A 20,607-nucleotide genomic window follows, 5' to 3' on the forward strand; every position below is an offset into this window, starting at 1 on the left:
TGCTTTTTAATACATTATTGTCACTTCCCAACACCTCCCCCTCCCATAGAATCCATTCTTTAGAATGGCAACAGCATAAAACCCAATTAATCAAAGCAAACCAAAATATATACAACGTTCTTCCATGCAGCCATTTTTAAATTATTTTCTACAACAGACTATATCTTTGTAGATACCCAATTTCCTAAAAGATGCAGAGGATTTCAAGATCTCATTGGCTTATATGGCTTATTGATGTTTTAAGTTTTGGCCTCCACAGAGCAAAGTACAGAGTTCAAGTATCTTCTTAATAAAGTATCTCCCATGATTATGTTAATATCATGCAATATTCCTTGATAAAGGCAACCAGAAAAATAACTTTGTCCAATGATTCTCTATTATTAAGCAAGGTACAATACAAGGAAATGTAGACATGGGTGCTAAACAATGGTGCTTATTACTCTAATTGAGGATGTCCTGTTCATAACATAAATGGATTTGTTACAGTTGATGAGGATCTCCAGGTGTTTCGGTTTGTAGCTACTTTGTTGATTGAATACTGTAGGCCTTTCTCAGTGAGACTATTCCTGACCAAGAGGTTGGTACAACTATCAACATAGGAAGATACATTGTCTAAATTACGATGTTCATTTGGAAAGCCCTCTAGGTAGTTCCTCTAGGTATGCTTTATGGTAGGAAATGAGCAGAAGTCTCATAGAATGCAAAAGGTTTGATAATGGATTTTATCCTGTACCACTGGAGGAAGTATGCCCATCACTGAACTCACAGAACCACTGAAATATTGAAGGAAGTATACCTTTGTAGTCACACCCATAGCCACAACAGAGAAGGTATCATTGTGTAAACCAGCAAGCAAGTACAAGCAAAATATTTACCAACTGCTTGGTTGCAGCTGCCCTGAATTACAGCTTCCAGGCAGGGATTGGGAAGGTAAGCATGAAACAGCATCATGATCATGGAGACCCACTGGTATTTATTAGACCACAGAAGTCATTATGTCAAGACAGGATATGAAAAAACATCACCATTTGCATTTTTCATACATTTTTGATGCTTTATTTTGTATTACTGTCAGGGGTGTGCTGGAGCCAGCTCAGATTGGCTCCTGAGAGTAATTATAAAATTCTCAGTGTGATCATTTAAACCTCAGGAACCAGCAAATGCTCCAGATCAGGGTCTGATTTTTTGTTTTGTTAGCTGTTTAGACTCAAGATGTGGAAAAATGTTAATAATATAAACTAAACTTAAATGTATATTATGCATTTTTGGGTAGCCAGGTGTTAAGCATCCACTAGTTATTGTCATTTTTGCATGAATCATATTTTCCTAGAGACTATAAATTTAGGGGACACCTTATTTGAATTTCACATCACCCCTGACACCTGGTCCAGTGTTCTGCATACAGGAGATCCATAAAACTTGTCTGTTAAATTAAATAGTTGTCTTGTGATATTTTTGCCCCGCTTGTGAGTTAGAAGTTTCTTTATGGAGACTTTCTGCCCACGTCACACCATGGAAGGTGAATCCTGACCATGTGTGTCCCAAGAGAGTGGGGTCTCTGTGTGCTATTGAAGGGAGCTGCTAACAGGACTTGAGTTGATTTAATTCAGCCAATATTTGTTAAGTGCTGACTATGTACAAGGTCTTACATTAAGGAATATCGTCAGTTACAATAATGGATGTTAAGTGCCCACAGTGATGGACTGGACCCCAAGTTTGTGTATGCCTTACCAGTGTCTCTATAGCTACTTGTCTCTCATACCTGGAACATAGAATTTTAGGGGAAGCAGTCCCTAACAGGGACAGATGTTTACATTTTCCTAAGGAAGTGTTCTCAAAGTCCAGGAGGAGTGGAAAAAGATAAAAAGAAGAAATATTATTGATAAAATGTGAACAGAACCAAGGCAAGTAGTTTAGGCTAAACAGAACTTTCCACGAATAATGATTTGGGACTTTTTGAAAATTCAAGACTTCCTATGGGACTTGTTCAATAATTATATCCAAAATTATATTTAAAAAGTGTTTATGGGTAAAGAACTAAACTAAGCAGATGGTTCAGATCATAAATAATTCAGTCTGTTTGTTTCTTTCCTTTGGCATTCATGTCCTTTGATAATTTACTGGTCATTAGCACCTCTATAAAATGAGCAGCTTGGGGTAGGCACAGTATGAATTTGTAGGGAATTCAGTCATCACCACTGATTTTTCTCCATCAACGCTCTTCATCCTGAGAGTGAGAATAGAAAAACCAGACATTGAACATCACTCAGTACTGGGTGCTGAAGTGGAAAAGGTTGAAGTTCAAGAGCATTACAGAAATGGCTAGATCCAGCCTATCTAGGGAGGCAAGTCAAGCCAACACAGGTGGTGAGTGAATAGGAAAGACTAGAATCTGTGTATGGAAAAGGGATTTTTTAGAATTATCTGAGAGAAATAAAGACAGAAGTGCAGACATCTGAGTTCTTGTCCTAACTCTGCTAGTATTGTGTGACTTTATGTGAGACCCTTGTCTCAGGGCCCCACTTTCCTTATCTGTACATTGAGGGGCTTAGACTATATTATCTTGAGGTTCTTTTTCATTTTTATGATTTTTCTTTCAATGATTCTGAGTAATCAAACTGACTCAGGTCTTGACTTCTGCTCTCTGCCCTTTCCCACCCCTGGCTGATTCCTTCTAAATATTCCATGTAGAAAGTGAATCTTTATTCTATCCTACTCAGTAGCAACCATTTCAAAGACTTTCTATTCACATGTCAATGTCAGCATCTTTGTCCTCTGTACTTTTATGAGGACCTCTCACTTTATTGAAAATATTGAGACCATCAGATGTAATACAGCTTCCTTCCCTCTTCTTTCAAAATCTCTGCATCTTCACTCTCCCTCCCTTCGCTCTGATTTCTGAGTATAATGTGTCCTTCCTTGAATGACTAAACTCTCTACCTTTATTCTTAATTCTAAGTCCTTCTGCCTCTTGAAAGACCTTGCCCCATCAATTATTTTGACCACCTATGTGTCTTGTGTCTTCAGTCTCTTACTCTCATACTGGCATCTTCTCTGCCTATATAATGTTTAGTTCAATCTAAACAAAACAAAGCCAAAAAACTACCTTCAAGCTGTCATTCTCTATAGCTTCTTTCCTTCCATTTCCATGTCTGGAAAGAGAAGGCTGCATTTTCTATCTTCTCTGTCTTACTACATACTTATTACTTAACCCTTTGCAGTGTGGTTTCACCCCCTCCCTTACCCACCACTACCAATCTACTAAAATTATTCTTAGAAATCACCAATGACCTTTACAGTAGGGAATAATTATATTGTTTGCTTATGAATTAGTTGGAAAAGTTCAGATTCCTTCTCTGACTTGCTCTCTACATGAGAGTTACATCTTCACATGTTGGGTTTTATGTTTGTTGCTGCTTAGGTTTCTTTTCCCCAGGAATTGCCTTCTCTTTTTCCAGGCTTTCCCACCAGAAAGAGGGCAAGTATGGATAGTTTATTCTGTTCATTTCTCAGATGCCCTGTGCCAAGCACAGCAGAGGGATAATTCCATTTTGTAAATAGGATAAATCCCCAAGCCCAGAGCACAGGTTTAATTATTCTCCTCCACCCTGTGAAAGCTAACCTCTCTGAAAACGCCAAGTTAAGTATTTCCACTTAGGGACTGAGGAGCATAATACATACATATATGTGTGTGTGTGTGTATTTTATTAAAATATACATATTTTATTAAAACATATTTTTATTTAATACATATATGTATATGTATGTGTGCATATATATACATGCAAACATATATGTATATATATATATATATATATCCCTTCAGAATGGGTGGAGAGTGAGATGGGGGATTGAATCACTTGACCATTGGGCTAGTAGTCCATATATTCCTGGTCATCTATATGCAGTACCTGTCATGACCCCCCAGGAACCAGGACTCTGGACACAGTGGAAATGCATTGTTATTGAGTTTGGTGCTGCTGGATAATACCGAATACTATATATTCGTAAAATATATCTTGACTCATCCTGAAATGTTCTACCTTGTGCAGACATGACCCTTGTAACTTAACTCAAAATGAGTGTGGACTGGCTTATAGATCATGCTATAGAAAACTCCTGGTCACTAAATATAGTCTCTGTTCAGGGTCCTTCTTAGTCCATTTCTGTATTTGAAGTCATTTGCCTAATGTAGAGTCAAGAAGCCTTGGGTACAAATCTTTCATTTGCCTCTGGCTATGTGATCATAATCAGGTCATTTAACCTCTGATCTTTTCCTCATCTGTCAAATGGGAGCAATAATACCTACCTAAGTGTTGTGAGACTCCAGTGAAATAATCTATGTGAAGTGCTTGGTAAACTTTAAAGCACTATCCATATTCTTCAGTTCCTGATTACTACTATGGACCTCATTTTCCTATTAATAGCAACAATGAAGATGTCAGCTCAAAATCTTGAAATTGTCTTTGAGTCACCTCTCTCCCTTATCCTCTAATATCCATCCTGTTTCAATGCCAGTCATCCAGGAATCAAGTGGAACTAGTATATTTGCTCAGTCAGGCATGTAGAGAGATGGGCTATCATCACCCGAGCATGAGTAAAACATCCCTCTCTGTGCCTGAGTTAGAATCTCTTTGGTTGTTGCTGATCAATAGTGGCTTACTCTTTGTGATCCCATTTGGGGTTTTCCTGGAAAAACTACATTTTACACATGAGAGAACTGAGGCAAACAGGATTAAGCAACTTGCCCAGGGTCCCACAGCTAGTAAGTATCTGAGACTTACAAAGACAAGTTTTCCTGACTCCAAGCCTAGGACTCTATCCACTATGCCACCCAGCTGCCCTGGATTCCTCCTTACCTAAGAACCAACTGCTCTGAAACTCACTGCCACATGTAGAAGTTACATCTTACCCTTATTTCCTTATCCTTATTTCACTGCAAATATGTGACTCTTCTCCTCTCCAAGGTTAATACTTCTTTGTCTGCCTTTAATACAATCCACTTCCATATTCTTCCTTCTCATTGCCACCTCATATGGTGCTAACTTCTATCAAATCCTAGCTTAATTGCTTCTTTCTATATATACCTTCAACTTCTCCTATTCCTTAGGTGATAATGACCCCCTAAAATTATCTCCTATTTACTTTTATATGTATTTTGTATCTACTCTTGTCTTTTGCTTTTAATTTCTCCATATCTTCCTTCCCTGCTGCCTACAAATATGCCCAAGACTCCTCATCCTTTGAATAAAAACTTCAAAATCTGTCACCACATCCCAGTATTTTACTTTATCTCCTCTCCTGTTTACAGCCGGAATCACAGAAAAAGTAATTTATAATCAATGCCTCAGTTTCTTCTGTTTCCATTCACTTCTCAACCCCTCAGAATTGTGATTATAACTCTACTATTCAACAGAAACTATTCTTTCTAAGGTTACCAATGATATCTCTTAATTGCTTAATCTTATCTCCTTTGATTATAATATGTGTTCAGTCTACTAAGTATGGAAATTCAAAAAGATTAAGTTCCCTTGAATTAATTTGTTTCTATGCAAATAATTTCTAAACCTGTCCATACAGTTGTAGTGGGTGAAAGATGAAGTAACTGAGGAAACAAAGATTCAAACTTCCAAGCATTTCAATTCATTAAGTAACGCATGCCAATTACCTAACAAATTGGGACCCATAGCCTTCCTCAGCTTTGGTACTACACCCTGAATACAGGGGGAGATAGACTTTTATACATTAAAAATAATTAATCAAATAATACTAATTAAAAGAAGACAATTAACCAGGATACAATATTAGGTAATCTGATTTTTAATTGGAGGAAAGATGAGGGATCTTCCAAGTTGGGAGAGGAAGAGCAAACTAGTATAATTCCTTGAAATCAGGAAAGGAGATTTCCCACTCCCCAAAATGTCTGTATTTAATCAAAGGAACATGGAGAGAATACCTCAATGATCAATACAGGACCAGTTTTCAGATAAGACATGAGTTGCTTGAGATGTATAATTACAGGAAAACTCCTTACAGTCATCTCCAGATCTGAGTTTCTGATCAGCATGATCTAAGTCCTTAATTGAGGGTCTTTATGTAATAAGTAGAAGTGTTCCAGCTTTCCAGTCACACAGGGCTAGGTTCATGCTATATAATAATGTGTTTTTTCCAGTTCCCATAATTGAATAAAGTTTTCTCACAAGAGAAAATTTGGACTAGACCCATAATTGAATAGAAAGGGAACTGAACTAACTCCAGAAATAAGTCACAAGGTAGAATCCAATTAACCACTTGCTGTCCTAATTCCCTCCGTTCCCTCACAACCCTACTTTCTTCTCTCCCGAATTCTGATCCCACATCACTAATTACCTGCTAGATATTTACACCTTGCTGTACCTTTGGTATCTCCGTTTCACACATCAAAATCAGAATTCATTATCCTTCTACCTGATCCTTTTCCAAACTTTCATTTTTCTCTTGACAGTACCACAATCATTCAATTCACACTTAAGAATTTATCCTTCAATGTTCCTTCTCCTTCACCTCAAACATTTCTGATCAGTTACGGAGAGTTATGGATTCTTTGCATCATCTCTCACTTTTCTTTCTTTCTATACATTCCTTTAGGAACTATATTAATAAATCACCATTTGACTGTATAATAGTTTCTTTCTGTTTCTTCTGCCAATCTACCACCTCTCTGTTATCTTTCTGGTCTTTCTTTTTTTAAGTTGTATTGATGTGCTTTGTCTTTGCACTATATTTACAGATTACCCCCTATATGAGAAGTCTCTTGTAACAAAGTAAAACAATTAAGTAAAATTAATTATATAGTGACTTCATCTGAAAGTACATTCAGCATTTCACACATGTAGTACATTCCATTTAGTGAACAAAATTCAGCAAAGGAGACCAAGAAAAATCAGTCAGATAGAAAGAGAACCAGGAGAAAGCAGTGCCATAAAAAGCTAAAGAGAAGAGAATATCAAGGAAAACAAGGTGATCAACAGTAGCAACAACTGTAGAAATGTCAAGAAGAGTGAGGACTGAGAAAAGGCCATTGAATTTGACAACTATGAGGTCATCAGAAGTGGAGACACCAATTTCAATGAGGTAGGCTAGTAAAGAATTAAGAAGAGAGTGAGGGGAGACAAAGTACACCTGTTATATTTGGCCTTCTCAAGGTAGATGCTTAATAAATGTGTAGTTCTATTGATTCTACCTTCAAATTTCTCTCACTCATCTGTTCCAGCATATTCTCCTCTAGACAAGTACAATAGCCTTTTAACTAGCTTCTGCATTTTCAATGATCATTCTAAGTACCATTGTCAGATTGAATTTCATAAGAGGAAGATGTTATCCTGCCCTTCCCCATGCAAAACTTTTCATTAACAGCTGAATCAAATCCAGGCTTCACAGACCAGCATTCAAAGCCCTCTACAACATGACACCAAGGCTATTGCTATAACCTACTTACTCCCTGACATAGACTATGTACCCGACCAACACTGGACTATTCTCTATTTTTCAAATGTGTTCTGCATCTCTTACCTTTTTATCTCTTTTGATGGTATTCTCTCTCTCTTCCTAGAATACCTATCCTCTGCTTCCCACACTATTATAATCCTATTCATCCTTGAACATTCATCTCTCATGCTTAAATCCCTGGTCAAGGATGTAAAGCAGAGTGGGAATATTGATACTATTGTATGACCACGTTTGTATTAATTCTTAAAATGTGTAGATCTCAACATCTACCACACCAGGGAGGACTGAGAGCCTATGGACCATGGACTCCGAAATAAAGAAGTAAACCATAGCTAAGAATTTGGAAAATTCTCTAGTGTCCTTATCCTTTAGGGTCCATTGTCAATATAACATCAAAGTTAGGATGCATGTTAGTGGCTGGATAAGGTAGGAAGAGGCCATAGGTATTTACCTAGAAGAGAAAAGATCAAACTATGTAATATGTGGAAACAGACCCAAAAATGACTAGTGGGGTCCCAAGGCTTCCTTAAGGTATGAGAAGAATGATTTCACCATTAGGAGACAATTCACTCAGGAAGACCTAACTGGTAGAATTTTCTTCAAGTGGAAGCAGAGAACTGCTTTGAGGTCTTTTTCAATTCCAAATCTTCAGACCTAACTCTAGGAAAGGCAAGAGAAGAAGTGATTTTCCTAAGAGCCTGATAGGACAAATTTCTGAGTAAAAGTACAGTAACAATGTGAAAAATTGGGATCCAGGCCTGGAGGCCACGTGTGGCCCTTTTATTGAATCCAAACTTCATAGAACAAATCCCCTTATCTGTGACCTTGAGGCCACAGGTTCCCCATCCCTGGTTTAGACAATCTCAATGAAGAAAGTTGACTTAATTTCCAAGGCTCTAGAGAGTGTCCAAGTGTCAGGTCTCTGATACTATCTCATCTTTTCAAAGAGTACAAAAAAACAGAAGTTACCTGCCCAGAGTATTTCATCAGCCTGTAGAGAAACCATTTGGATAAATGTGCAGGACCTCAGATTGTTTTAAAGTTTTGGGGGACCTAGGATAATGACATAAGCAAGATAGAATGAAGACAAATTTTTATATTTTTCAGCCTTATAGCATGAACAACTCCTCCAAACAAAATGTGTCTGCCTCTCCCAGGAATGCTTCTGTTCATAGGCAAGCTAAGCTGAAAACTCCCTTGCTTCTGCATTTTTTAAAAATTTTGGGTTTCAACCCTATTGTCATTTTGGAGTTCTTTACAACAGGGGGACCACATTAGCAACCAGTACTAAAAATTAATGAGGTTTTGTCTGGGACTCATAAAATGCCTTGGCATGCCTTTGAATATGAAAGCTTTGCCACAGGAACAAATCCCATTTTATTCCCTGAATTCTTTGAGGATTATAATGCAGCAAAAATGTTGGCTTTCCCATGGCTAAGAACTGAAGCATCATCAACACTGATGATGTACAATTGACTGCATTTAGCATTCCGTGAGGGAAAAAGGATGTCAACAACGCATGGACAAGAGATCTCCCAAGCAGTGTGACAGCTTTCATTAACATCACCAGCTGATGAAGTGAAGTTCATGTATAAAACATCAGAGAACACTGGAAAGTCTATACCAGGGCTGAATGCAAATGATAAATGGGCAACAAGGCATAGGAAGGCAGGAGTCTGCTCTAAGCAAGTGATGAGAGCAGTGGCCAAAGAGTCAGGTGTTTCAAAGGGTATGTTATCTGCATACTGAAAACTCAGGTATTTTAAAAAGTGTTTTATCTGTTTCAAATGGTTCCTAAATAACCTTAAAAAAAAGTTAGTGGGCCTCTCTACCAGAAAGTGACTGAGATATGGGATGGAATCCATTTTATTATATTAAGCAAGTTACCATGTCTTTCTTAGCAAGGTCCCCAAAAGAAATTCAGTAAAAGAGTGATTTTTCTGACTTTCTGGGCCTACCACATCTCACAACTTTTTCTTCTTCCACCTGCAAGTCCCAGTACACACACACAGCTCAGCACATTTCCTCTCTGATCATTGCCACCATCTCATCCTCCTGGTCTCAGGTTCTACCATCACGTTTAGCCTAGTGGCAAGGGATTGAGACCTTTTTCCTTTTTCCCTTTGCAATATTCTTGGAAAACAATATTCAGCAATTTGTTTTGTTAAATAGTTTTGCTCCTAAGAATTAATAACAACCTCACATTATAAAGTTCCTTAAGGTTTATAAGTCAACATGCATTTTATTAAGTACCTACAACAAACCAGGTACTGTTCTAAATGCTGGGGATACAAAGAAAGGCAAAAATCATCCATACCCTCAAGGAGCTCACAATCTGACAGGAAAGACAACATACAAACAACTATGTTCAGACAAGACATATACAGGATGAACTGGGTGTTTTCTCGGAGGAAAAACTACTAATATTAGAGAGGACTGACAACACCTCTCACAGAAGGCAAGATTTGAAGTGAGAAGTAACCAGGAAAACCAGAAAGTAGAATGAAGAGGAAAAGCATACTAAGCATGAGAAAAAGCCAGGGAAAATGGGCAGCCTCAGGAGATGGAGTATTGTTTTCCAGGAATAGCAAGGAAGCCAGGTTATTGGATCATAGACTCCATGAAAGGGAGGAAGGGGCCAGATCATCAAGAACTTTAAAAGCCAAATAGATGATTTTATATTTAATCCTGGAGGCAAGAGGGAGACACTGGAGTTTACTGAATGGAGTGGGGAGCAAAGGGAGGGATGAGTGACATAGCCAGAACCATACTTTAAGAAGATAATAACTAGCTAATAATAATAGCTAACATTTACGTAGTACTATGTGTCAGGCACCGTGCTAATTGCTTTACAATTACTATCTCACTTGATCCTCACCACCACCGTGGGAGGGAGGTGCTTTTCTTATCCCCATTTTCCAGAGGTAGAAATTGAGGTAAAGAGAGGTTAAGTGACTTACCCAGGTTCATACAGTTAGTACATATTTGAGGTCACATTTGAACTTGGGTCTTCCTGACTCCAGACCTGCCCTTCTATTCACTGCACTATATGGCTGACTGCAGGATGGACTAGACCTGTAGCAGGAGATAGAATAAGCATTATTCTCATTTCATGGGGTTCCTATTATCTAAATGGCAATCTTAATCACCCAGGTATTATTATCCACTAGATGAAGAAACTTAAGCTGACGGTTATATGACATGTCCAAGGTCGTACAGTGAGTAAGTAGAACAGCCGGAATTTAAAATCTTATCCCCTGATTCTAAACACATTCTCTTCTTACTATCCCACTGCAAGATAGCAGATTATGGATTATAACTTTTAAAAAAGACTTTTTTTGTAGTTTATAGAGGTTTCATCACCTATTTTTATTTATATATACCTGAAATTAGGTCTTGTTCTTTCTCTTTTGCCTGACTTTCTTTTTCTAGATTAGGGGTGTGTGTGTGTGTGTGTGTGTGTGTGTGTGTGTGTGTGTGTGTGTGTGTGTGTGTGTGTGTGTGTGTGTGTGTGTGTGTGTATTATGGGACACCTTCCTCTCTTTGCCAGTTTTGCTAAATCCCTCCCAGATTAATTATTTATAAATTCATAATTTGAGGAAATGCTAAATTTCAGGTGGAGGTTAGTGAAAATAAAGACACAATTTTTTTTATCCATCAAAGTTCATAGAACCCCTGAAATATATCCATGGACCCCTTTTCTAAACCTTATTCCCAGGGTCTATCAGTCCAGTATTCCTATCTAGATTGAATGTTAGATCAAGTTTTAGATTTCTAGGTGATAGACATTGGCTCAGCAAGGCTCCTAAGGGTCTCAGCAGCCTTGCCAGCTCAGAAAAATACATCAGGCTCTCTCAAAGGATATGGTTTTCTAGCCTTTGAGCCAGGTGAGGTAACTCAGGCTGTCAACAGCGTCATTTCTTGGTCATCTCTATGTCCCAACCCATGCCCACCTAGAAATCCTTCTCCTGGGCCTATAAGGACTTTATGTCATTTTGCTCATCCTATATTCACTCACTATTGAGCTATGAAATTCCTATCTTGGCCCCCTGACTCCTTAGACCAGAACATCCTTCCCTATCTAACAAAAATTTCTCCTGTGGAGTATCTGGCTGTAAGAATCTTGCAGATTTCTTTCCTCTCAATATCCCTGTTCCAGTTCATGAATAGTCGGTTTATTACTCCAAAGTAAATCCAGTGGTGGATTATAATGTCACCCCATTCCCTTTATGGGAAATTTGGTTTCTCCATCTTCTTGCTCTCTACTAGAATGTGTCTAGTCCTCTCTGAAGGCTGTGTAGTCTCAAGATCATAAGGCCTACATCACCACTCTGCCTTTCCCTGAGCCTGTCTCCAAATGCTGTTCCTAGCAGGGCTACTCCCAAAGACTGACTTTTTTTCCCTTCCTCTTTTGACCTGAAACCTTTCAGCTGACCTTCCCTAGCTCCCAGATTGTTGGCAGAACTAGGATAATTATTACAAGATACACTCAGGGGGCTGTTTAACCATTCTACCTGCAATATTAGTTCGTTTATAAAGAAAAACTTGCCTGAATAACTAAAAGCAAGCACAAGCTTGTTTTAAGCTAGTAAGATAGCAATGCTATTTTTTCTTTCTTTCCTGCTATTTAATGCATGAGTGAAAAAGCATTTATTAAGCACTTACATGTACCAAATAACTATCCTAAGTGTTGAGACTACATGTAGGAAAGCAAGGCAAAACCTGCTCTCAAGAACCTCACTTTCTAATAGGGACAGAACATATACAGAAAGGTTCAGCAACAGGGCAGATGGAAAGGCCCAATTATACTTAATGTGTGGCAACAGAACAGAGAGTATTGCATCTTTTTCAGTGCTATTTCTATTGATCCAAACATATCCAGATCTATGGCTGAATCATTAAACAGTGCCAAAGATTTTGACATAAAAGTGTCAAGACCCTTTCTTCTGGGTCTTTAGAGGCAGTGGCTACTTAGCAAATAGGATTTACAGCCCTGTAGGGATTATTTCCCAGGACAGTCATAGAGATCAGACTGGAAGCTGGACCAGTGGCCTGGGAAGGTCTGCTCTTTCCAAGGTCCTGAACTGCCTCCATCTGAGTCTTGGGGGAGATGATGGTCAATATAGTGGTGGTAGCCCTTCTGGCCCTCCCAGAAGGTTTCCCCAAGAATTACTGCCTGACCTCTCTTGATGCAGGAATGGTGACCTAAATGGCTTTAGCATTACCTCCGGGAGTCTAGGTTGCTTCCACCTAAGTCATGGTGTGGTAGTTTGTCCTACCTGGCACATTCTACTTACTCTCACATTATGTGGGTTTCCCTGCTACTTGGGCTGGCTGACTGACTTGCCTATCCTTCAGTGGCAGTTGAGAAATAGTGTTGACCATAGCAGCTATGCCCCTGGACAATGTCTGTGAGACCTGGCAGGAAGCAGGGTTGGTGGTCTGAGTCACTACCATTCTAAGCTCATAGGTGAAGGGTCCTGGATTTGTCTCTACCAGGGCCTAAGAGGAGGCAATGGCATTGATTTGATCAGTCTCACATACACCTCCTTCTACCTCATTAATTGATAAGCATTTCCTTTGGAAGGATTATCTTCCCTCTATTTTGGAAAATTCTCTACTGAGAGGGTAGGCCACATTAGGCTAAGTAATTGTGATAGGATTCAAAGTATAATCAGTACCTTAGCTTTGCTGCCTTCTCTGTGCTGACTTTGCCAAGAGGTATACTAGAGAGGTTGAGTTAATCAAGGTCCTGATCCTCTCCTCAAAGTTTTCTTTCCTCAAGGATAAGCTTATAAGTAGGGGTGTGCGGGAGGAGGAGGTAGAGGGAAAGAAGTCGAGCTTCTGACATAAGTCAGGAATGTCTGCTTTTCAGAGGTTGGTGTTCTTGTAACACTAACATTTCAAAAGATTCTACCTCCATCTCTCTCACACAAGCCTTACTTTCAATCTTGCCCTCCTCATCAATCAAGCAGTATTGTGAAATACATTAAGACCTCTTCCAACTTTGACCCCTTGCAAACTAAAAGACTCAAATCAGGGTAAAATGACCTTGATAGGCCAGAAAAATTTATCAGACTCTCTTAAACTCAGTGGCCTTTGATGGGGTTGGCTGGGCTTCATTGTTTCCTCCCTTAACTTAACTCCCTTCATAAGGTAACACAGTGTTCACTGGTTGCCATGGAAACAGCATTCTAAGCTACCATGTGGGTCAGTTCTTAGTTCAAAACCAGTACTGTAAACAGGCACCACCAAATTCTCTCTGTACCATTAAGCTCATTAGTTCATCTGATTTTATTTCTGACTGGATTTACAAATTAGGAAAAAGGGGAGCAGTCATTTTCTTCAGACTCTTCATTCAGCTCAGCAAGCATTTATTAAGTACCTCCTAGATGGTATGCATCATGCTAGGCACTAGGCAAAGAAAGACAAAAATTAATAAATAAAAGGAAAACACTCTACTGGGGAAGAAAACAACATATACAAAAATCAATACCAAAAGAAGATACAAAGTAAATACTATGTAGCAGGGCTATAGAGTCTTAACAGCTGATGGAATCAGGAAAGGCTATATGGAGGAATTGGCAATGGAGCTAGGGATGTAAGGAAAGGAGAAAATCCTAAGCATAGCAAGACAAGTCTATACAAAAGCATTCAGGAGAAAGATGAAATTTTGCATATGGGAAACAGCAAGTTGGTATTGATAACTTTGGCTGGAATATAAGGCAGGGTGATAAAAGTGAAATTATTCATTTTATGCTTGAGCCAGATTGTCAAAAGCTCTAAATGCCTAATAGGAGAATCTGTATTTTATCCTATAGGCAATAGAAAGCCAGTGAAGCTTCTTGAGCAAAAGAGTGATGAAATCAAACTGCCGCTTTAGAAATATCAATTTGATGACTGTACAGAAAATGGATTGGAGAGGGCAAAGACTGGAGGAAGGTCAACCCATTAAGAGGCTATTGAAATAGTCAAAGTGAGAGATGGAGAGAGACTGAACTCTTAAAAATAATACCATGCAGTGTGTACACAGATGACAATGAAGTTTATGAATCATTCCTACAAGAGCCAACAATCCCAAATTTCACCTTCTAGTGAGAGCTTTCTAGAATGGCTTGCTCTCTTAGGTATAGACCAGGTCACACTTTGTGACTATCAGAAGTTGCTCTGAAAAAAACAGAAGGAGCATTCTTAAAGCCTTCCTGTATGTAACAATGAATTGAGTGCTGGTATTTGTGGAAACATCATGTGATGTTTCAGTGTCATGTGAGCTTTTCCTATTGAAATTTTCTTCACAGAAAATATAAAATTTAGTTAATAGATTGTCTAAACTTTTCCACTGCCATCATCTACCACAATTAAAATTCTATCCAGCAGGGAACAGACTAATAAACAGCCCTATTAATTACTATGATGCAACAAACTCCCTGGCAGAGTTATCAGAGAATGGGACTTTTCTGGACATCGAAATATTCTCATTAAGTGAAAACTTTTCTGTGTAGTAAACACAGAAGACCAAATTTTATAAAAGTTAGGATATGCTTAATAATAAAGCTTGAGTTACTTCTAAGTCTATCTCCATGATTTTAGAATCAAATCAGCTATTAAATATAATTTCATCCTTTTTTGATTCATAAGACAGTTAAGGCCTCAGTTATCACTAAATATAGAATTTCAATTTAATTCAGCTTTTAATAAGTGTGTCTATCATATGAAGAACACAGTGCTACTATTTATGTGCAGTTTGGTGGCAAAGGGAATCCTATTATTCAAACTTCAGAGTTCCATGGTTTAAAATCTGTATTAAAAAAAAACTCCTATACTTTATCGTAGATCTCTTATAAACTATCGAATTATAAAACTGGAAGAGACTCCAAAAATTAACATATTTTTAAAAAGAACTCTTCTTCAAATTGTTACTCAACTTTTTATTTAATTATTATGTTCAATTTGACTGTAGAAATAATCTATTTTAATCATTTCACTGCTCATCTTTGAATAGACATAGGTGCTCTAATGTTTCAGAAAAGCCATCTTAACTTTCATTGCCTCCAGGATCGGTTCTATTGAATACAATTCTTTCTTTCATTTGACAAACATATGTAAGCACCTACTCTGTGCGTAGCACTGTCCTAGGTGCTGGGAGAGAGTAAAAACTAAAATACCACATGCTTCTTATGGAGTTTATAGTTTAGTAGTGAATGGCCCCAACATTGGAGTTTCAGGTTATGAGTCTTAAAAATGTTATTGCACCCATGGGATTATATTTAGGGCAGGGAAAGACCTTATGGATCATGTAGTTTTACTCACTTACATTACAGATGAGACAACAGAAGGGCAGAGAAGTTCAATAATTTGTCCAGAGTCATGCAGGTAAGAGCCAGAGCTGGGACTCAAGTCCAGGTCCTGATAATTCTACCTCCCTAAGCACATACTGTTATAATTATTTGATATAGCACAAACTGAGTTTAGATGGTAAATTTTGTTCCTGGTTTCCTTTAAAGTTATCTCCTTCTTGAGAGATCTCTGTGGCATAAGAACACTCAAGAATACTTAAACTACAAGTTCTCAAATCTGCTTCCAGGAATTCAGATAAGATTGCTAGCTCCCTTAGGTCAAGGACCTCCAACCCTATCTCCCCAGACACTTAGCACAATATCTTTTATTTTTCAGTTACTGATAAAATGTTTGTTAAGTTGAATGATATGGAATAGAATAAGGTTGATTTCTTCTTGGTGTAGTGCCAATAGAGTGTGTTTGTTGGGTTGTTTTCTTTGTTTTGGAAATTTGGTCTCCTCTATCTCACCCAGGTTGGAAATACAGTGTAACAACCACTCAGAGCGCCTATCCCACTACTGACCAGCATGGGAGTTTTCACCTAATACATTTCTGACCTGGGCCAGTTCACTCCTCTGTAGGCAGCTTGGCCACTCCATATCCTACCTCAGCCCACCGCAACTCAGAAATCTCATGCTCAAGTAATTGAGCAGCCTCAGCTTCCCCAGGAACAAAAATTACAACCATGTACCATAGTGTCTGGCTCAGTACCAAGTAGTTCTAAAATAGCCACTACCCAATGGACTTAATTCCAAAATCATTCCTTTTCAGGACAAAGGACAAACTAATGGGAGATCTGCCATATATGCATTAATAAGGCAACAGTAACAATTTGAAAAGACAGAGAAAGAGAGATTCTGTTCCTTGAGGCACAATACCAAGTGGTACAGTGATGAGCCCCTTAATATATATGGACAAAAGCATTGGTCAGGAGGGTAAAGAAAATATATTAGCTGGAAAAGATGTTACACATCATGGTAAAAGACTAAAAATATAGCCAGCACGTAATAGGTAGCACAGCTCTAGACACATCAAGATAAAAAATTAGAAATTAACCAACCTAGAGGGTATGATGATGAATTCATGCTGCAAATGTACTTAATGGTGACACTGTTACACAGAGAATCCATTTAAACAGGAAAGCCCATTAGAAACAGATGTTGAGTGGTTTATTTCAATTACAATTTAATTGGGTTTATTTATCAGTCTTTTTTTTTGCACTAAACCTTTATATTCATGAGATACAAGATGTGGTTCTTCATTGTCTTCTAAAAACTGCTTATACTTTGTCATCTAGAGCCTTTGAATTGAGTTCAATGTATTGAGGGCAGCCAGGTGGCATAGTGGATAGAGTACTGGGCCTGGAGTCAGGAAGATTCATCTTTGTGACTGTAGACACTTACCAGCTATGTGACCCTGGGCAAGTCACTTAATCCTGTTTGCCTCGGTTTCTCATGTGTAAAATGAACTGGAGAAGGAAATGACAAACCACTCCAGGTTCCCTGCCAAGAAAATGCCAAATGGGGTCATGAAAAGTTGGGCACACCTCAAAAACAACTTAATAATAGCATTGTATTTAGGGTAAAACCCCAGAATTGGAATCAGGAAAGCTGATTATAAGCCAGTCACTGGGTCACTGGGTATATATATAAGTCACTGGGCTGTGACCAGGACAAGTCACTACATTCCTTTAGGCAACTGATTGCTCATCAGTAAAATGAACAAGATGATCTCTTAAGACTTCTTTCATCTCTAATATTCCATGAGTTTATTGGGAAATGTTCTGACAGGACAAAAATTTTATCCTTCCTGACTCAAAAACAAAATTACCCTTCCTTTTCAAAACAATGCTAGACCCAGAGCCAGGAAGACCCAAGTAAAAATCCCACTTCAGATGCTTACTAGCTTTGGGATTCTGGACATGTCACTTAACTTCAGTCCTAACCTCATATTTTAGTTGCCTCAATTAGAAAATGGAGTTGGGGAGTGGGTAATAATAGTACCTACCTTACTTGGTTGTTGTGAGAATAAAACGAGATATTTATAAAACGTCTTGCAAAACTTAAGCTAGCCATTATTATTCTTTTCCCACTCCCTCCCAAAGATTTATTCATTCATTATAAAATCAAATAAAAAACAAAGTAGTAAAGGTAACCAATACTTGAACCAAGTCCAAGAGTGTATGCAATTTTCCTCACAGTCTCCCACTTCTGCAAAGGAAGGACGAAGGTACTTTTCTCAATTTTTCTTGATCAACTTTTGTCATTTTAATCACCAAGCATGCAGTTTCAGTAATTTTTGTTGATCTTTCCATTTACATTGTTATAGTCTTTCTATACCTTGTTTTTATGGGTCTGATTTCTTTGCACCAGTTTTAATGTCTTCTCATGTTTCTTTGGATTCTTTATATTCCGTTTCATGAGTAGCTAGGTGGTATGGCATATAGAATGTTGGACAGGAAATCAGCAAGACCTGAGTTCAAATCTAACCTCTGACACCTATTGTGTGACCCTGGGAAAGTCACTTGACTTCTGTCTGCCTCAGTTTATTCATTTGCAAAATAAGGGAAATAATAGTATATACCTCCCAAGGCTACTGTAAGGATCAATTGAGGTAACTATGTAAAGAGTTTTATACACCTTAAATATATAAATGCTATTCATTAGTGTCATCATTATTATTATTTTGGCACAGTGATATTCCACTACATTCATGTTTAACTGTTCCTTAATCAATGTACATCTATTTAATTTCCAGTTTTTTGCTACTAAAAAAAATTGCTGTTAATATTTTCATGTATGCCAGACCTTCTTTTCTTTGACCTAATTGAGGTATATGCTTAGCAGAGGGATCTTGGGGTCCAAGAGTAGGTCCATTTTAGTCACTTTCTTAGCATAATTTCAAGTTATTTTACAGAATGTTGTGCCAATTCATAAAAATGCCAACAGTACGTTAAGGAACCTATCTGGCCATGACCCTTCCAATGTTGACTAGCCCCATCTTTTTGTCATCTTTACCAATTTGCTAATTTACAATACATATATGCACATATAATTGAACTCTAACTTGTTAAGGAAGAGTTGAGAAGGTAAACACTCATGTCATTAAAAGCTTTCTTCATAGAACATCTGGACTGGGATAGTGCTAGGAGAAGTATTTTAATAATATTTTATTTTTTTCCTCAATTACATGTCAAGATAGATTTTAATATTCATTTTTACAAGATTTTAAGTTCCAGATTTTTCTCCGTCCCCTCCCCTCCTTCTAAATTCGTAAAATATTTTTACAGGTTATACATGTGCTCTCATATAAAACGTTTCCATATTAGTCACAGTTGTGAAAGAAGAAATAGGCCAAAAGGAAAAAAAAACACAAAAAAGAATAAAATAAGTGAAAGAAGCATGCTTTGATCTGCATTCAGAGTCCATCAGTTCTTTGTCTAGATGTGGATAGAATTTTCCTTTGTGAGTCCTTCATACTTTCCTTGGATCATCGTGTTGCTGAGAACAGCTGAGTCATTCATAGTTGATCATACTGTACACAGTGTTGCTGATACTGTGTACAATGTTTTCCTGGTTCTGCTCATTTCTCTTTGCAGCAGTTTGTACAAGTCTTTCCAGGTTTTTCTGAAATGTTCCTGTTCATCATTTCTGATTGCACAATTACATTCATATACCATGGCTTGTTCAGCCTTTTGCCCACTGATGAGCATCTTCTCAATTTCCAATATTTTGCCACCATGAAAAGGGCTGCTGTGAATATTTTTGTACATGTAGGTCCTTTTCTTTTTTTATGGTTTCTTTGAGATACAGAGCTAGTTGTGGTATTGCTGGATCAAAGGGTATGGCACAGTTTCATTGCCCTTTGGGCATAGTTTCAAATTATTCTCCAGAATGATTGGATCAGTTCACAACTCCACCAACAATGCATTAGTGACCCAATTTTCCCACATCCTTTCCAAAATTTATCATTTTTCTTTTTTGTCGTATTAGCAAATCTGATAGGTATCAAGTAGTAGCTCAGATTTGTTTTAATTTGCATTTATCTAATCAGAAGCTTTTTAGAGCACTTCTCACATGCCTATAAATAGCTTTGATTTCTTCACCTGAAAACTACATGTTCATATCCTTTGACCATTAATCATTTGGGGGATGGTTTGCATTTTTATAAATTTTACTCAGTTCTCTATATATTTAAGAAATGAGACCTTTGTCAGAGACACTTGCTGTAAAGATTGTTTTCAAGATTTCTGTTTTCCTTCTAATCTTGGTTGCATTGGTTTTGTTTGTGTAAAATCTTTTTAATTTAATATAATCAAAATGATCTATTTTACATTGCATAATGCTCTCTATCTTTGATATGCTCATGAACCTATAACTCACTTAACATCTCCTTTAAGAATTTGGATTCTATACCACTTGGTGGACATTTGTTTAGTATTGGTATTACTTAATTGTCTATGGTACTTTTTAGCAAGATGTAACTTCTTTCCTTATCTTTTTTAATTAGGTCTATTTTTGGTTTTGCTTTTCTGAGATCAGGTTTGCTACCCTGCTTTTTTTTTTAACTTTAGCTGAAGCACAAAGATTCTGCTACAGCCTCTTATCTTTATTCTATGTGTGTCTCTCTATTTCCAGTGTGTTTCTTGTACTGTACTACATATTGTAGGATTTTGGTTTTTGATCCACTATGCTATCCATTTTCATTTTATGGGAGAGTTCATCCCGTTCACATTCACATTTATGATTACTAACTGTATATTTCCCTCTATCCTACTTTTTT

General features: G+C 37.7%; 1 protein-coding gene and 1 long non-coding RNA gene across 2 annotated transcripts in view; one reads left to right on the forward strand and one right to left on the reverse strand.

Moving 5' to 3' along the window:
* The window catches only part of GABRB1 (gamma-aminobutyric acid type A receptor subunit beta1), a 440,089-nt gene that overhangs the window by 185,805 nt on the left and 233,677 nt on the right, over positions 1 to 20,607 (forward strand). The gene's annotated exons all lie outside the window — the stretch shown is intronic.
* On the reverse strand, positions 41 to 13,606 carry LOC140510530 (uncharacterized). The gene is made up of 3 exons (XR_011969270.1): positions 13,170 to 13,606; positions 10,449 to 10,563; positions 41 to 2,227 (listed from the first exon to the last, which is right to left on the reverse strand). It is a non-coding gene; the product is annotated as an uncharacterized lncRNA (long non-coding RNA).

The sequence above is a fragment of the Notamacropus eugenii genome, chromosome 6, assembly GCF_028372415.1.
Source record: "Notamacropus eugenii isolate mMacEug1 chromosome 6, mMacEug1.pri_v2, whole genome shotgun sequence".
NCBI classification, from domain to species: domain Eukaryota; kingdom Metazoa; phylum Chordata; class Mammalia; order Diprotodontia; family Macropodidae; genus Notamacropus; species Notamacropus eugenii.